Genomic DNA, 16646 nt, shown 5'->3' with positions numbered 1-16646 from the left:
AATGTGGTCGAACCAATGTCTTGTACAATTTTAGCATAACCTGCCAGCTCTTATACTCAATACCCCGTCCAATGAAGGCAGGCCTACTATATGCTGCCTTGACCACTCTATCCACCTGTGCAGGAACCTTCAGGGTACAATGGACCTGCACTCCCAGATCTCTCTGCCCATCAACTTTTCCCAAGGCTCTCCATTCACTGTATAATTCGCTCTAGAGTTAGTCTCGCCTAAACGCATCACCTCACATTTGTCTGGATTGAACTCCATCTGCCAATTTTCTGCCCAACTCTCCAGTCTATCTGTATCCTCCTGTATTCTCTGACAGTCCCTTCTGCTTTCTGCTACTCCACCAATCTTCATGTCATCTGCAAACTTGCTGATCATACCAACAGTGCCCTCTTCCAGATCATTTATGTATATCATAAACAACAGTGGCCCCAATACTGATCCCTGTGGAACACCACTGGTCACCTTTCTCCATTTCGAGAAACTCCCTTCAACTACTACTCTCTGTGTCCTGTTGCTCAACCAGTTCTTTATCCACTTAGCTAGAACACCCTGCACACCATGTGACTTCACTTTCTCCATTAGTCTACAATGGGGAACCTTATCAAATACCTTACTAAAGTCCATGTATATGACATCAACAGCCCTCCCTTCATCTATCAACTTGGTCACTTCCTCAAAGAACTCTATTAAGTTGGTGAGGCACGATCTCTCCCGCACAAAACCATGTTGTCTATCACTGATAAGCCCATTCTTTTCTAAATATAAATAGATCCTATCCCTCAGTACCTTCTCCAGCAACTTCCCCACCACTGACGCCAGGCTCACTGGTCTGTAGTTACCCGGAATATCCCTACTACCCTTCTTGTACAGGGGGACAACATGAGCGACCCTCCAGTCCTCCGGCACCTCACCTGGATTGAAGGATGCCACAAAGATATTAGATTAGATTACTTACAGTGTGGAAACAGGCCCTTCGGCCCAACAAGTCCACACCGCCCCGCCGAAGCGTAACCCACCCATACCCCTACATCTACCCCTTACCTAACACTACGGGTAATTTAGCATGGACAATTCACCTGACCTGCACATCTTTTGGACTGTGGGAGGAAACCGGAGCACCCGGAGGAAACCCACGCAGACACGTGGAGAACGTGCAAACTCCACACAGTCAGTCGCCTGAGGTGGGAATTGAACCCGGGTCCCTGGCGCTGTGAGGCAGCAGTGCTAACCACTGTGCCACCGTGTCACCCATATCTGTCAGGGCTCCAGCTATTTCCTCTCTTGCCTCCCTCAGCAACCTGGGATAGATCCCACCCAGTCCTGGGGATTTGTCCACCTTAATAACCTCTAGCCTACCCAACACATCTTCCCGACTTATGTCAACGTGATCCAGACTAATCAAACTTCTATCTCTAATCTCACCATCCATCATGTTCCTCTCCTCAGTGAACACTGACACAAAGTAATCATTCAGGATCTCACCCATTCTCTCAGGTTCAGCACAGCCTTCCTTCATCATCCTTTAGTGGGACCAATCCTTTCTCTAGTTACCCACTTGCTTCTTATATAAGAATAAAAGGCTTTGGGATTCTCCTTAATTCTGCTCACTAAAGTTATTTCATGACCCCTTTTAGCCGCTTGATTCCTTGTTTAAGACTTGTCCTACTCTCCCGATATTCCTCCAGGGTCTGTTCTGTTCTCAGCTGCCTGGACCTTATGTACACTTCCCTTTCCCTCTTGGCTAGTTGTACAGTTTCTCCTGTCATCCACGGTTCACGAACCTTGCCCTTCCTATCCTTTGCCTTCACCTGGACATGCCTATCCTGCACTATCTTTAACCTATCTTTGAAAACCTCCTACATATCAAAATATGGACTTCCCTCCAAATAGCTGTATCCAATCCACATTTCCCAGCTCCTGCCTAATTTTGATATAATTGGCCTTGGCCCAGTCTAGTACTCTCCCCTTAGGACCACTCTCTTCTTTATCCACGAGTATTCTAAATATTACAGAATTGTGGTCACCGTTCCCAAAGAAATCCCCCACCGCACCTTCTCCCACCTGTCCTGGCTCGTTCCCCAGTACCAGGTCCAATATGGACCCTTCTCTCATTGAACTATTGACACACTGCTCTAGAAAACTCTCGTGGACGCTGCGTACAAATTCTGCCCCATCCAGACCTCTGACACTAAGTGTATCCCAGTCAATGTTGGGAAAGTTAAAATCTCCCATCACCACTACCCTATTGCCTCCACATCTTTCCATAATCTGCTTACCTATTTGTTCTTCTACCCCACGCTCACTGTTGGGAGGTCTGTAATACAGCCCCAACAGTGTAACTGCCCCCTTATTTCTCAACTCCACCCATAATGCCTCACTACCCAAGACCGCCATCGTGTCCTCCTTTAGCACAGCCGTGATATTGTCCCTGAGCAGCAATCCAGCCCCACACCACCCCCACCCCCCTTTTACTTCCCTCCCTGTTCTGTATGAAGTGTCTATATCCTGGAACATTTAGTTGCCGATCATCATGCCCTTCCTTCAACCAAGTCTCTGTGATTGCAATAACGTCATACTCCCAGGTCCCAATCCAAGCCCTAGGTTCACCTGCCTTACCCACTCTACTCCTTGTATTAAAGTAGATGCATTTCTTGCCACCAGTTCTTTTACGTTCAGCTGCTCCCCTTATTGATGCCAAATTCATGATTCGTACAGTCTCCAGTCTCCACCTCACTGCCTACAGTGTAGGGGGACAGTGTAGAGGAGGCTTTACTCTGTATCTAACCCTGTGCTGTCCCTGTCCCTGGGAGTGTTTGATGGGGGGACAGTGTAGAGGGAGCTTTACTCTGTATCTAACCCCGTGCTGTCCCTGTCCCTGGGAGTGTTTGATGGGGGACAGTGTAGAGGAATCTTTACTCTGTATCTAACCCTGTGCTGTCCCTGTCCCTGGGAGTGTTTGATGGGGGACAGTGTAGAGGGAGCGTTACTCTGTATCTAACCCCGTGCTGTCCCTGTCCCTGGGAGTGTTTGATGGGGGACAGTGTAGAGGAATCTTTACTCTGTATCTAACCCTGTGCTGTCCCTGTCCCTGGGAATGTTTGATGGAGGGACAGTGTATAGGGAGCTTTACTCTGTATCTAACCCCGTACTGTCCCTGTCCCTGGGAGTGTTTGATGGGAGGGGGACAGTGTAGAGGAAGCTTTACTCTGTATCTAACCCTGTGCTGTCCCTGTCCCTGGGAGTGTTTGATGGGGGGGACAGTGTAGAGGAATCTTTACTCTGTATCTAACCCTGTGCTGTCCCTGTCCCTGGGAGTGTTTGATGGGGGGACAGTGTAGAGGAATCTTTACTCTGTATCTAACCCTGTGCTGTCCCTGTCCCTGGGAGTGTTTGATGGGGGGGACAGTGTAGAGGAATCTTTACTCTGTATCTAACCCTGTGCTGTCCCTGTCCCTGGGAGTGTTTGATGGGGGGACAGTGTAGAGGAATCTTTACTCTGTATCTAACCCTGTGCTGTCCCTGTCCCTGGGAGTGTTTGATGGGGGGACAGTGTAGAGGAATCTTTACTCTGTATCTAACCCCGTGCTGTCCCTGTCCCTGGGAGTGTTTGATGGGGGTACAGTGTAGAGAAAGCTTTACTCTGTATCTAACCCCATGCTGTCCCTGTCCCTGGGGGTGTTTGATGGGGAACAGTGTAGAGGGAGCTTTACTCTGTATCTAACCCCATGCTGTCCCTGGCCCTGGGAGTGTTTGATGGGTGGACAGTGTACAGGGAGCTTTACTCTGTATCTAACCCCGTGCTGTCCCTGGCCCTGGGGGTGTTTGATTAGAGACAGTGTAGAGGGAGCTTTACTCTGTATCTAACCCCGTGCTGTCCCTGTCCCTGTGGGGTGTTTGATGGGGGGGACAGTGTAGAGGGAACTTTACTCTGTATCTAACCCCATGCTGTCCCTGTGGGGTGTTTGATGGGGGGACAGTGTAGAGGGAGCTTTACTCTGTATCTAACCCCATGCTGTCCCTGTCCCTGGGGGTGTTTGATGAGGGGACAGTGTAGAGGGAGCTTTACTCTGTATCTAACCCCGTGCTGTCCCTATCCCTGGGGGTGTTTGATGGGGGGACAGTGTAGAGGGAGCTTTACTCTGTATCTAACCCCGTGCTGTCCCTGTCCCTGGCAGTAGTTGATGTGGGGACAGTGTAGAGGGAGCTTTATTCTGTATCTAACCCCGTGCTGTCCCTGTCCCTGGGGAGTGTTTGATGGGTGACAGTGTAGAGGGAGCTTTACTCTGTATCTAACCCCGTGCTGTCCCTGTCCCTGGGGGTGTTTGATGGGGGGACAGTGTAGAGGGAGCTTTACTCTGCCTCTAATTGGGGGCGGTCTGTGGTTTGTCGTTAACACTGTCACCTTCCATCTCCATTTTGAAAAGTGAGACAATGAATTCTTTGTTTTACTCTCAGTCTCCACTGTTCCCACGGTAACAGCCAAGCTGTGAGTGGAGCCTTTATACAGGCCACAACATCACAGAGTTAGATCTGACTGTGTACCCTGGGTCAAATGTGGTCCGATGGACAGAGAGAGTGGGAGAGAGAGAGAGAAACAGAGAAAGAGAGAGAGAGAAACAGAGAAAGAGAGAGAGAGAGATTGAGAGAGAGAGAGAAAAACAGAGAGAGAGAAAAACAGAGAGAGAGAGAGAGAGACACACAGAGAGATAGAGACAGAGGTAGAGAGAAACAGAGATAGAGAAACACAAACAGAGGGAGAGAGAGATTGAGAGAGAGAGAGAAAAACAGAGAGAGAGAGAGAGAAACAGAGAGAGAGAGAGAGAGAGAGATTGAGAGAGAGAGAGGTAGAGAGAAACAGAGATAGAGAAATACACAGAGAGAGAGAGAGACACCAACAGTGAAAGAGATAGAGAGACAGACAGAAAGGGAGGAACAGAGTGAGGGAGAGACAGAGACAGACGGAGAGAGACAGAGAGAGAAAGATAGAGACAGAGAGACAGAAAGGGAAAAACTGAGAGAGAGAGAGAGAGAGAGAGGCAGAAAAAAGAGAGAGACAGAGATGGAGAGACACAGACAGGGAGAGATGGAGAAAGACAGAGAGACAGAGAGATAGAGAGAGAGATAGAGACAGAGAGAGTGACAGATTTAGGGAGAGACACGGAGACAGAGACAAAGAAAGAGAGAGAAAGAGAGAGAGTAATATTCTAGAGAGTCTGAGAGAGTCCGATACATCAGAGGCAGAAAGATAGGCCGAGGTGAAGAGAGAGTGATGGTGTCACTGTAGACGTGTCAGCTCGAGACTCAGATGGAGGGAGATGGAGGGAACAAAACAGAGCAAGGACAGTGGGGAGGAACAGGGACAGCCAGTGAGACACAAGAAGGGGGAGACACAGAGAGGAACACCACCCACACCCTCCACCTCCTCCAAGACTTCCGTTTCCCCAGGCCCTAAAGCCTCATCTTCACCATGGATATCCAATCCCTCTACACCTCCATTCGCCATGACCAGGGCCTCCAAGCCCTCCGTTTTTTCCTCTCCAGACGTCCCCAATAGTACCCTTCCACTGACACTCTCATTCATTTGGCCGAACTGGTCCTCACCCTTAACAATTTCTCCTTTGAATCCTCCCACTTCCTCCAGACCAAAGGGGTAGCCATGGGCACCCGTATGGGCCCCAGCTATGCCTGTCTCTTTGTTGGCTACGTAGAGCAGTTGATCTTCCGTAATTACACCGGCACCACTCCCCACCTCTTCCTCCGCTACATTGATGACTGCATTGGCGCCACCTCGTGCTCCTGCGAGGAGGTTGAGCAATTCATCAACTTCACCAACACATTCCACCCTGACCTTAAATTTACCTGGACCATCTCTGACACCTCCCTCCCCTTCCTGGACCTCTCCATCTTCATTAATGACGACCGACTCAACACTGACATTTTCTACAAACCCACCGACTCCCACAGCTACCTGGATTACACCTCTTCCCACCCTATCTCTTGCAAAAATGCCATCCCGTATTCCAAATTCCTCCACTTCCACCACATCTGCTCCCAGGAGGACCATGGAGTCACAGAGCTGTACAGCACGGAAACAGACCCTTCAGCCCAACCTGTCCATGCTGACCCAGATATCCCAACCCAATCTAGTCCCACCTGCCAGCACCCGGCCCATATCCCCCCAAACCCCTTCCTATTCATGTCCCCATCCAGATCCCTCTTAAATGCTGTCATTGTACCAGTCCCCACCCCATCCTCTGGCAGCTCATTCCATACACGTACCACCCTCTGGGTGAAAACGTTGCCCCTTAGGTCCCTTTTATATCTTTCCCCTCTCACCCTAAACCTATGCCCCTCTAGTTCTGGACTCCCCCACCCCAGGGAAAAGACCTTGTCTATTTACCCTCTCCATGTCCCTCATGATTTTGTAAACCTCTATAAGGTCACCCCTCAGCCTCCGACGCTCCAGGGAAAACAGCCCCAGCCTGTTCAGCCTCTCCCTGTAGCTCAGACCCTCCAACCCTGGCAACATCCTTGTAAATCTTTTCTGAACCCTTTCAAGTTTCACAACATCTTTCCGATAGGAAGGAGACCAGAATTGCACGCAATATTCCAACAGTGGCCTAACCAATGTCCTGTACAGCCCCAACATGACCCTCCCAACTCCCTGTACTCAATACTCTGACCAATAAAGGAAAGCATACCAAATGCTGCCTTCACTATCCTATCTACCTGTGACTCCACTTTCAAGGAGCTATGAACCTGCACTCCAAGGTCTCTTTGTTCAGCAACACTCCCTCGGACCTTACCATTAAGTGTATAAGTCCTGCTAAGATTTGCTTTCCCAAAATGCAGCACCTCACATTTATCTGAATTAAACTCCATCTGCCACTTCTCGGCCCATTGGCCCATCTGGTCCAGATCCTGTTGTAATCTGAGGTAACCCTCTTCGCTGTCCACTACACCTCCAATTTTGGTGTCATCTGCGAACTTACTAACTGTACCTCTTACGCTCGCATCCAAATCATTTCCGCATAAACCAAATCATCCGCCGACATTTCCGCCACCTCCAAACAGACCCCACCACCAGGGATATATTTCCCTCCCCACCCCTTTCCGCCTTCCGCAAAGACCGTTCCCTCTGTGACTACCTGGTCAGGTCCACGCCCCCCCAACAACCCACCCTCCCATTCTGGCACTTTCCCCTGCCACCGCAGGAACTGTAAAACCTGTGCCCACACCTCCTCCCTCACCTCTATCCAAGGCCCTAAAGGAGCCTTCCACATCCATCAAAGTTTTACCTGCACATCCACTAATATCATTTATTGTATCCGTTGCTCCCGATGTGGTCTCCTCTACATTGGGGAGACTGGGCGCCATCGAGCAGAGCACTTTAGGGAACATCTCCGAGACACCCGCACCAATCAACCACACCGCCCCGTGGCCCAACATTTCAACTCTCCCTCCCACTCTGCCGAGGACATGGAGGTCCTGGGCCTCCTTCACCACCGCTCCCTCACCACCAGACGCCTGGAGGAAGAACGCCTCAACTTCCGCCTCGGAACACTTCAACCCCAGGGCATCAGTGTGGACTTCAACAGCTTCCTCATTTCCCCTTCCCCCACCTCACCCCAGTTCCAACCTTCCAGCTCAGCCCTGTCCCCATGACCTGTCCTACCTGCCTATCCCCCTTCCCACCTATCCACTCCAGCCTCCCCTCTGACCTATCACCTCCATCCCCACCCACCCCCATTCACCCATTGCACTCTCAGCTCCCTTCCCCCCACCCCCAACCCCCTTCCCATTTATCTCTCCACCCCCGAGGCTCCCAGCCTTCATTCCTGATGAAGGGCTTTTGCCCAATTTGTCGATTCTCCTGCTCCTCGGATGCTGCCTGACCTGCTGTGCTTTTCTAGCACCAGACTAATCTGGACTCTGATCTCCAGCATCTGCAGTCTTCATTTTTCCACAGAGAGGGAGAAACAGAGAGAGAGAGAGAGATTGAATAGGGGTGCTGAGAGGGGAAGAGAGAGACAGACAGAGAGGTAGAGGCACAGTGAAAGAGAAGGAGAGAGAGACAGAGAGAAAGGGAGAGGGAGAGGGAGAGGAGGGGGGGTAGGGAGGAGAGAGACATATACAAGGAGTGAGAGAGGGGCGGAAGGAGAGAAGGGAGGGATAGATGGGGAAGTACGGAGCTGAGGTGAATGCATGCAGTTTGGACTCCAGTGCAGATGAACTGTCCAACTGAAATCAGCGATGATCCGACAGCATGGTGAAACGAAGGGGCTGAATGGCCTCCTGTCCCTGTGTGATAGGAGGCGTTTTGTGGTGTCCCAGTTACAGTCTGCAGACACTCGGAAACTAGGACACTGCAGGCCTAACCAGATCCAGCTCAGAGCAGAGCAGAGCACTGGGTTCCCCCACTAGGATCAGATACTCGATGTCGAAAGGATCAGCCCCAGGCTGGGGGGAGGGAGGTGGGGGGAGGGAGGGGGGTGGGCACGGTTAGAGGTGGCGGGGGGAGGGGGGGGGCGGTTAGAGGTGGGGGGAAAGACTGCCCAGAGATTTCTCAGCAGTCCTCAGAACAGTGGGCCTGAACTCTGTGTTCCCACCCTCCACCTGTGCCGAGTCCCAGATCCCTCACCCCTGTACTCACTGACCTACATCAGTCCCTGAATTCAGCATCTCACATTCACCATGGCTGTCTCACAGGGACAGTTCAACACCACGACTCGGAGAGCAGGGGGCACGTTCTCCAACAAATCAGGTTTCAGGAGCATGAGAGAGACAGAGAGAGACAGACAGAGAGACAGAGAGAGAGAGGGGGACCGAGAAGGGGGAACAGAGAGAGAGATAGAGGGAGAGGGAGAGAGAAGGAGAGAGAGACACACAGAGAGAGAAAGAGACAGAGAGAGAGGGAGACAGACAGAAAGAGGGAGACAGAGACAGAGAGAGAGAGACAGAGAGAGAGAGAGAGACAGAGAGAGCGAGAAGACAATTAGAGGGAGAATGAGAGAGAGAGAGATAGAGACAGACAGAGAAAGAGACAGAGACAGTTAAAGAGAGAGAGAGAGGAACAGTGACAGAGAGAGAGGCAGTTAGAAAGAGAGAGACAGAATGAGAGTGAGCAAGAGACAGTTAGAGATAGAGAGACAGAGAAAGAGAGAGACAGAGAAATAGAGACAGTGGAAGAGAGAGAGAGAGAGAGAGAGTCACATTAAGTGATTGTCAGGAATGAGGTGATTCTTAGCAACTGTTGTGGTGGACATGATCAGGATTAAACATCACCCCCATCTGGATTGTGTGTGAGATGTTACAGAGATAGGGAGGGGGTTACAGAGATAGGGAGGGTGTTGTGGGGAGGGAGGGGGTTACAGAGATAGGGAGGGTGTTGTGGGGAGGGAGGGGGTTACAGAGATAGGGAGGGGGTGTAGGGGAGGGAGGGGGTTACAGAGATAGGGAGGGGGTGTAGGGACTGGAGGGGGTTACAGAGATAGGGCGGGGGTGTAGGGGCTAGAGGGGGTTACAGAGATAGGGAGGGGGTGTAGGGGAGGGAGGGGGTTACAGAGATAGGGAGGGGGTGTAGGGGCTGGAGGGGGTTACAGAGATAGGGAGGGGGTTACAGAGATAGGGAGGGGGTGTAGGGGAGGGAGGGGGTTACAGAGATAGGGAGGGGGTGTAGGGGGTGGAGGAGGTTACAGAGATAGGGAGGGGGTGTAGGGGAGGGAGGGGGTTACAGAGATAGGGAGGGGGTGTAGGGGCTGGAGGGGGTTACAGAGATAGGGAGGGGGTTACAGAGATAGGGAGGGGGTGTAGGGGAGGGAGGGGGTTACAGAGATAGGGAGGGGGTGTAGGGGGTGGAGGAGGTTACAGAGATAGGGAGGGGGTGTAGGGGCTAGAGGGGGTTACAGAGATAGGGAGGGGGTGTAGGGGAGGGAGGGGGTTACAGAGATAGGGAGGGGGTGTAGGGACTGGAGGGGGTTACAGAGATAGGGAGGGGGTGTAGGGGAGGGAGGGGGTTACAGAGATAGGGAGGGGGTTACAGAGATAGGGAGGGGGTGTAGGGGCCAGAGGGGGTTACAGAGATAGGGAGGGGGTGTAGGGGCTGGAGGGGGTTACAGAGATAGGGAGGGGGTGTAGGGGCTGGAGGGGGGTTACAGAGATAGGGAGGGGGTGTAGGGGAGGGAGGGGGTTACAGAGATAGGGAGGGGGTGTAGGGGCTGGAGGGGGTTACAGAGATAGGAAGGGGGTGTAGGGGCTGGAGGGGGTTACAGAGATAGGGAGGGGGTTACAGAGATAGGGAGGGGGTTACAGAGATAGGGAGGGGGTGTAGGGACTGGAGGGGGTTACAGAGATAGGGAGGGGGTGTAGGGGCTGGAGGGGGTTACAGAGATAGGGAGGGGGTGTAGGGACTGGAGGGGGTTACAGAGATAGGGAGGGGGTGTAGGGACTGGAGGGGGTTACAGAGATAGGGAGGGGGTGTAGGGACTGGAGGGGGTTACAGAGATAGGGAGGGGTGTAGGGGCTGGAGGGGGTTACAGAGATAGGGAGGGGGTGTAGGGGCTGGAGGGGGTTACAGAGATAGGGAGGGGGTGTAGGGGTTGGAGGGGGTTACAGAGATAGGGAGGGGGTGTAGGGGTGGAGGGGGTTACAGAGATAGGGAGGGGGTGTAGGGACTGGAGGGGGTTACAGAGATAGGTAGGGGTGTAGGGGCTGGAGGGGGTTACAGAGATAGGGAGGGGGTGTAGGGACTGGAGGGGGTTACAGAGATAGGGAGGGGGTGTAGTGGATGGAGGGGGCTACAGAGATAGGGAGGGGGTGTAGGGGAGGGAGGGGGTTACAGAGATAGGGAGGGGGTGTAGGGGCTGGAGGGGGGTTACAGAGATAGGGAGGGGGTGTAGGGGCTGGAGGGGGGTTACAGAGATAGGGAGGGGGTGTAGGGGTGGAGGGGGTTACAGAGATAGGGAGGGGGTGTAGGGACTGGAGGGGGGTTACAGAGATAGGGAGGGGGTGTGGTACTGGAGGCAGTCTGGAGTTGAAGCCAGTGTAGATAACAGTCTGGAAGTTACTCAGTCCAGCAGACACTCGGAGCCCAGATGATAGGGGGGGTAATTGAGACTTCTGTAATTCTAAGAAGGTCCCCAAGATACAGTAAAACCTCCAGGTGAAGAGCACACTGTACATTTCGAACATCCAATATTGATGATCCAACAGTGAATGGTGCAGTCCAACCCCAAAACACAGGGACTCACAGGAGCACATCACAACTCACTAACATTCACCCAACATCAGTCAGTGCTGAGGGAGTGGGCACTGTCGGAGGGTCAGTGCTGAGGGAGTGGGCACTGTCGGAGGGTCAGTGCTGAGGGAGTGGGACCTGTCGGAGGGTCAGTGCTGAGGGAGTGGGCCCTCTCGGAGGGTCAGTGCTGAGGGAGTGGGCACTGTGGGAGGGTCAGTGCTGAGGGAGTGGGCCCTGTCGGAGGGTCAGTGCTGAGGGAGTGGGCCCTGTCGGAGGGTCAGTGCTGAGGGAGTGGGCACTGTCGGAGGGTCAGTGCTGAGGGAGTGGGCACTGTCGGAGGGTCAGTGCTGAGGGAGTGGGCACTGTCGGAGGGTCAGTGCTGAGGGAGTGCCGCACTGTCGGAGGGTCAGTGCTGAGGGAGGGGGCACTGTCGGAGGGTCAGTGCTGAGGGAGTGGGCACTGTCGAAGGGTCAGTGCTGAGGGAGTGGGCACTGTCGGAGGGTCAGTGCTGAGGGAGTGGGCACTGTCGGAGGGTCAGTGCTGAGGGAGTGGGCACTGTCGGAGGGTCAGTGCTGAGGGAGTGGGCACTGTCGGAGGGTCAGTGCTGAGGGAGTGGGCACTGTCAGAGGGTCAGTGCTGAGGGAGTGGGCACTGTCGGAGGGTCAGTGCTGAGGGAGTGGGCACTGTCGGAGGGTCAGTGCTGAGGGAGTGCCGCACTGTCGGAGGGTCAGTGCTGAGGGAGGGGGCACTGTCGGAGGGTCAGTGCTGAGGGAGTGGGCACTGTCGAAGGGTCAGTGCTGAGGGAGTGGGCACTGTCGGAGGGTCAGTGCTGAGGGAGTGGGCACTGTCGGAGGGTCAGTGCTGAGGGAGTGGGCACTGTCGGAGGGTCAGTGCTGAGGGAGTGGGCACTGTCGGAGGGTCAGTGCTGAGAGAGTGGGCATTGTTGGATGGTCAGTGCTGAGGGAGTGGGCACTGTCGGGGGGGTCAGTGCTGAGGGAGTGGGCACTGTCGGAGGGTCAGTGCTGAGGGAGTGCCGCACTGTCGGAGGGTCAGTGCTGAGGGAGTGGGCACTGTCGGGGGGGTCAGTGCTGAGGGAGTGGGCACTGTCGGAGGGTCAGTGCTGAGGGAGTGCCGCACTGTCGGAGGGTCAGTGCTGAGGGAGTGGGCACTGTCGGGGGGGTCAGTGCTGAGGGAGTGGGCATTGTCAGAGGGTCAGTGCTGAGGGAGTGCCGCACTGTCGGAGGGTCAGTGCTGAGGGAGTGAGCACTGTCGGAGGGTCAGTGCTGAGGGAGCGGGCACTGTCGGAGGGTCAGTGCTGAGGGAGTGGGCCCTGTCGGAGGGTCAGTGCTGAGGGAGTGGGCACTGTCGGAGGGTCAGTGCTGAGGGAGTGGGCACTGTCGGAGGGTCAGTGCTGAGGGAGTGGGCACTGTCGGAGGGTCAGTGCTGAGGGAGTGGGCCCTGTCGGAGGGTCAGTGCTGAGGGAGTGTGCACTGTCGGAGGGTCAGTGCTGAGGGAGTGCCGCACTGTCGGAGGGTCAGTGCTGAGGGAGTGGGCCCTGTCGGAGGGTCAGTGCTGAGGGAGTGAGCATTGTTGGATGGTCAGTGCTGAGGGAGTGGGCACTGTCGGGGGGGTCAGTGCTGAGGGAGTGGGCACTGTCGGAGGGTCAGTGCTGAGGGAGTGCCGCACTGTCGGAGGGTCAGTGCTGAGGGAGTGGGCACTGTCGGGGGGGTCAGTGCTGAGGGAGTGGGCACTGTCGGAGGGTCAGTGCTGAGGGAGTGCCGCACTGTCGGAGGGTCAGTGCTGAGGGAGTGGGCACTGTCGGGGGGGTCAGTGCTGAGGGAGTGGGCATTGTCGGAGGGTCAGTGCTGAGGGAGTGCCGCACTGTCGGAGGGTCAGTGCTGAGGGAGTGAGCACTGTCGGAGGGTCAGTGCTGAGGGAGCGGGCACTGTCGGAGGGTCAGTGCTGAGGGAGTGGGCCCTGTCGGAGGGTCAGTGCTGAGGGAGTGGGCACTGTCGGAGGGTCAGTGCTGAGGGAGTGGGCACTGTCGGAGGGTCAGTGCTGAGGGAGTGGGCACTGTCGGAGGGTCAGTGCTGAGGGAGTGGGCCCTGTCGGAGGGTCAGTGCTGAGGGAGTGGGCACTGTCGGAGGGTCAGTGCTGAGGGAGTGCCGCACTGTCGGAGGGTCAGTGCTGAGGGAGTGGGCCCTGTCGGAGGGTCAGTGCTGAGGGAGTGGGCCCTGTCGGAGGGTCAGTGCTGAGGGAGTGCCGCACTGTCGGAGGGTCAGTGCTGAGGGAGTGGGCACTGTCGGAGGGTCAGTGCTGAGGGAGTGGGCACTGTCGGAGGGTCAGTGCTGAGGGAGTGGGCACTGTCGGAGGGTCAGTGCTGAGGGAGCGGGCACTGTCGGAGGGTCAGTGCTGAGGGAGTGGGCACTGTCGGAGGGTCAGTGCTGAGGGAGTGGGACCTGTCGGAGGGTCAGTGCTGAGGGAGTGAGCCCTGTCGGAGGGTCAGTGCTGAGGGAGTGGGCACTGTCGGAGGGTCAGTGCTGAGGGAGTGGGCCCTGTCGGAGGGTCAGTGCTGAGGGAGTGGGCACTGTGGGAGGGTCAGTGCTGAGAGAGTGGGCACTGTCGGAGGGTCAGTGCTGAGGGAGTGGGCACTGTCGGAGGGTCAGTGCTGAGGGAGTGGGCACTGTCGGAGGGTCAGTGCTGAGGGAGTGGGCACTGTCCGAGGGTCAGTTCTGAGAGAGTGGGCCCTGTCGGAGGGTCAGTGCTGAGAGAGTGGGCCCTGTCGGAGGGTCAGTGCTGAGGGAGTGGGCCCTGTCGGAGGGTCAGTGCTGAGGGAGTGGGCCCTGTCGGAGGGTCAGTGCTGAGGGAGTGGGCCCTGTCGGAGGGTCAGTGCTGAGGGAGTGGGCCCTGTCGGAGGGTCAGTGCTGAGGGAGTGGGCCCTGTCGGAGGGTCAGTGCTGAGGGAGTGGGCCCTGTCGGAGGGTCAGTGCTGAGGGAGTGGGCCCTGTCGGATGTGGGATGATGAATAGACAGAACTCACCACCATCAGGAGGAGAGGTGCCCCATGACTCCAGCAGGTTTGGGGGCGGTTGGTGATCTGGACGGCAGGAGGATGGTTTGGTTTGTTCAGGCTGGTCGTGCCACTCAGTCTCGCCTCCAGGCCAGCCGTCCTGCTCGTCAGTTTGGGTGTTGACCTGGGATGGGTGTGTGGGTCAGGGGGGGTGGGAGTCGCTGTGTGGGTGTGGGAGCACTCAGCTCCCCAGTGTCTCTGTCCCCTCAGTAAGTGTGCAGCTCTGCTGTCCCGCCCCTCACTCTCAGGACGACCCGAATGGTCTCCGATTTGCTGTGTCCCCCTTCTCGCATCTCATTCGGGTGAGCACGAAGGAGCCTTGTGTGTGGGTGAGTGAGTCTGTGTGTGTGTGTCTGTGTATCTGTGTCTATGTGTGTGAGTGTGTGTGTGTGTGTGGGTGAGTGAGTCTGTGTGTGTGTGTCTGTGTATCTGTGTGTGTGTGTTTGTCTGTGTATGTCTGTGTGTGTGTGTCTGTGTGTGTGTGTGTGTGTCTCTGTGTGTCTGTGTGTGTGTGTCTCTGTCTGTGTCTCTGTGTGTCTGTGTCTCTGTCTGTCTCTGTGTGTGTGTGTGTGGAGGGTCAGGGATGTTCCGATGAGCTGTTCCTTCTCTCACCAGTCTCTCTGCAGCTGATGTTCCTCAGGCCACTCACTGTCAGTCGTATCGCCAGAGCTGGGTCTGCCAACCATCTCCGAGAGGACCATGTCTGGGATCGGAAGCCATCTGTCTGCCCTCGGTGTGTCTGCCCTCGGTCTGTCTGTCTGTCTGTGTGTCTGTGTGTCTCGGTGTGCTTCCTCTCCCTCCGGCTCTCCTGCAGACTGCTGCCTATAGACCGCCCCACACGCCTCTCATACAAAAGCCATTATGAGCGGGAGGCAGACAGATCACAGCAGCAAACCCAGTGTAAGCTCAGAGCACTCACCCTCGAGCAGCTCCCCTTCCCTGCTCACCCTCTGCCTCCCAGTGGGTCAGGACTGGCCTCCTGCTCCCACAACACCAGCAGGAAGAATGGGAATCCTTCTCCCCCTCCCTGTGCTGGGAGGGCAGCTGTGCTCAGGGCAAGAGATGGATCTGTCTGCCTTTGTGTTCCAGCCTCACAGCGTGGGAACCTGGGACAATTCACAACGCTGCACTCACTCCCCCTCACTCCCTCACACTCACTCACTCCCCCTCACTCCCTCACACTCACTCACTCCCCCTCACTCCCTCACACTCACTCACTCCCCCTCACTCCCCCTCACTCCCCTCACACTCACTCACACTCCCCCTCACTCCCCCTCACTCCCTCACACTCACTCACTCCCCCTCACTCCCTCACACTCACTCACTCCCCCTCACTCCCTCACACTCCACTCACTCCCCCTCACTCCCTCACACTCACTCACACCCCCTCACACTCCCTCACACTCACTCACTACCCCTCACTCCCTCACACTCACTCACTCCCCCCTCACTCCCTCACACTCACTCACACTCCCCCTCACTCCCCCTCACTCCCTCACACTCCCCCTCACTCCCCCTCACTCCCTCACACTCACTCACACTCCCCCTCACTCCCTCACACTCACTCACTCCCCCTCACTCCCTCACACTCCCTCACACTCCCTCACTCCCTCACACTCACTCACTCCCCCTCACTCCCCCTCACTCCCTCACACTCACTCACTACCCCTCACACTCCCTCACACTCCCTCACACTCCCCCTCACACTCACTCACACTCCCTCACACTCACTCACTCCCCCTCACTGACACTCCCCCTCACACTCCCTCACAATCCCTCACACTCCCCCTCACACTCCCCCTCACACTCCCCCTCACACTCCCTCACACTCCCTCACACTCCCCCTCACACTCCCCCTCACTCCCCTCACACTCCCTCACACTCCCTCACACTCCCCCTCACACTCACTCACTCCCCCTCACACTCACTCACACTCCCCCTCACACTCCCTCACACTCCCTCACACTCCCCCTCACACTCACTCACACTCCCCCTCACACTCCCTCACACTCCCCCTCACTGACACTCCCCCTCACACTCCCCCTCACACTCCCTCACACTCCCTCACACTCCCCCTCACACTCACTCACACTCCCTCACACTCACTCACTCCCCCTCACTGACACTCCCCCTCACACTCCCTCACAATCCCTCACACTCCCCCTCACACTCCCCCTCACACTCCCCCTCACACTCCCTCACACTCCCTCACACTCCCCCTCACACTCCCCCTCACTGACACTCCCCCTCACACTCCCTCACACTCCCTCACTACCCCTCACTGACACTCCCCTCACACTCCCTCCCACTCCCCCTCACTGACACTCCCCCT

General features: G+C 55.7%; 1 long non-coding RNA gene across 2 annotated transcripts in view; it reads right to left on the bottom strand.

The window, feature by feature from the left end:
* LOC140458832 (uncharacterized) overlaps positions 1-15397 on the bottom strand; it is a 29764-nt gene extending 14367 nt beyond the window's left edge. The window contains exon 1 of one of the 2 annotated variants that reach the window (XR_011953718.1): positions 14285-15397. This is a non-coding gene — a long non-coding RNA (uncharacterized lncRNA). The remainder of the gene's footprint in view (positions 1-14284) is intronic. The other variant, XR_011953717.1, reaches the window with a different exon arrangement.
* Positions 15398-16646: the final 1249 nt, after the last annotated feature.

The sequence above is a fragment of the Chiloscyllium punctatum genome, chromosome 34, assembly GCF_047496795.1.
Source record: "Chiloscyllium punctatum isolate Juve2018m chromosome 34, sChiPun1.3, whole genome shotgun sequence".
Lineage (NCBI taxonomy): Eukaryota > Metazoa > Chordata > Chondrichthyes > Orectolobiformes > Hemiscylliidae > Chiloscyllium > Chiloscyllium punctatum.
Note: the sequence above shows the minus strand (reverse complement) of the source record. Positions and strands in the feature narration are given on the sequence as shown.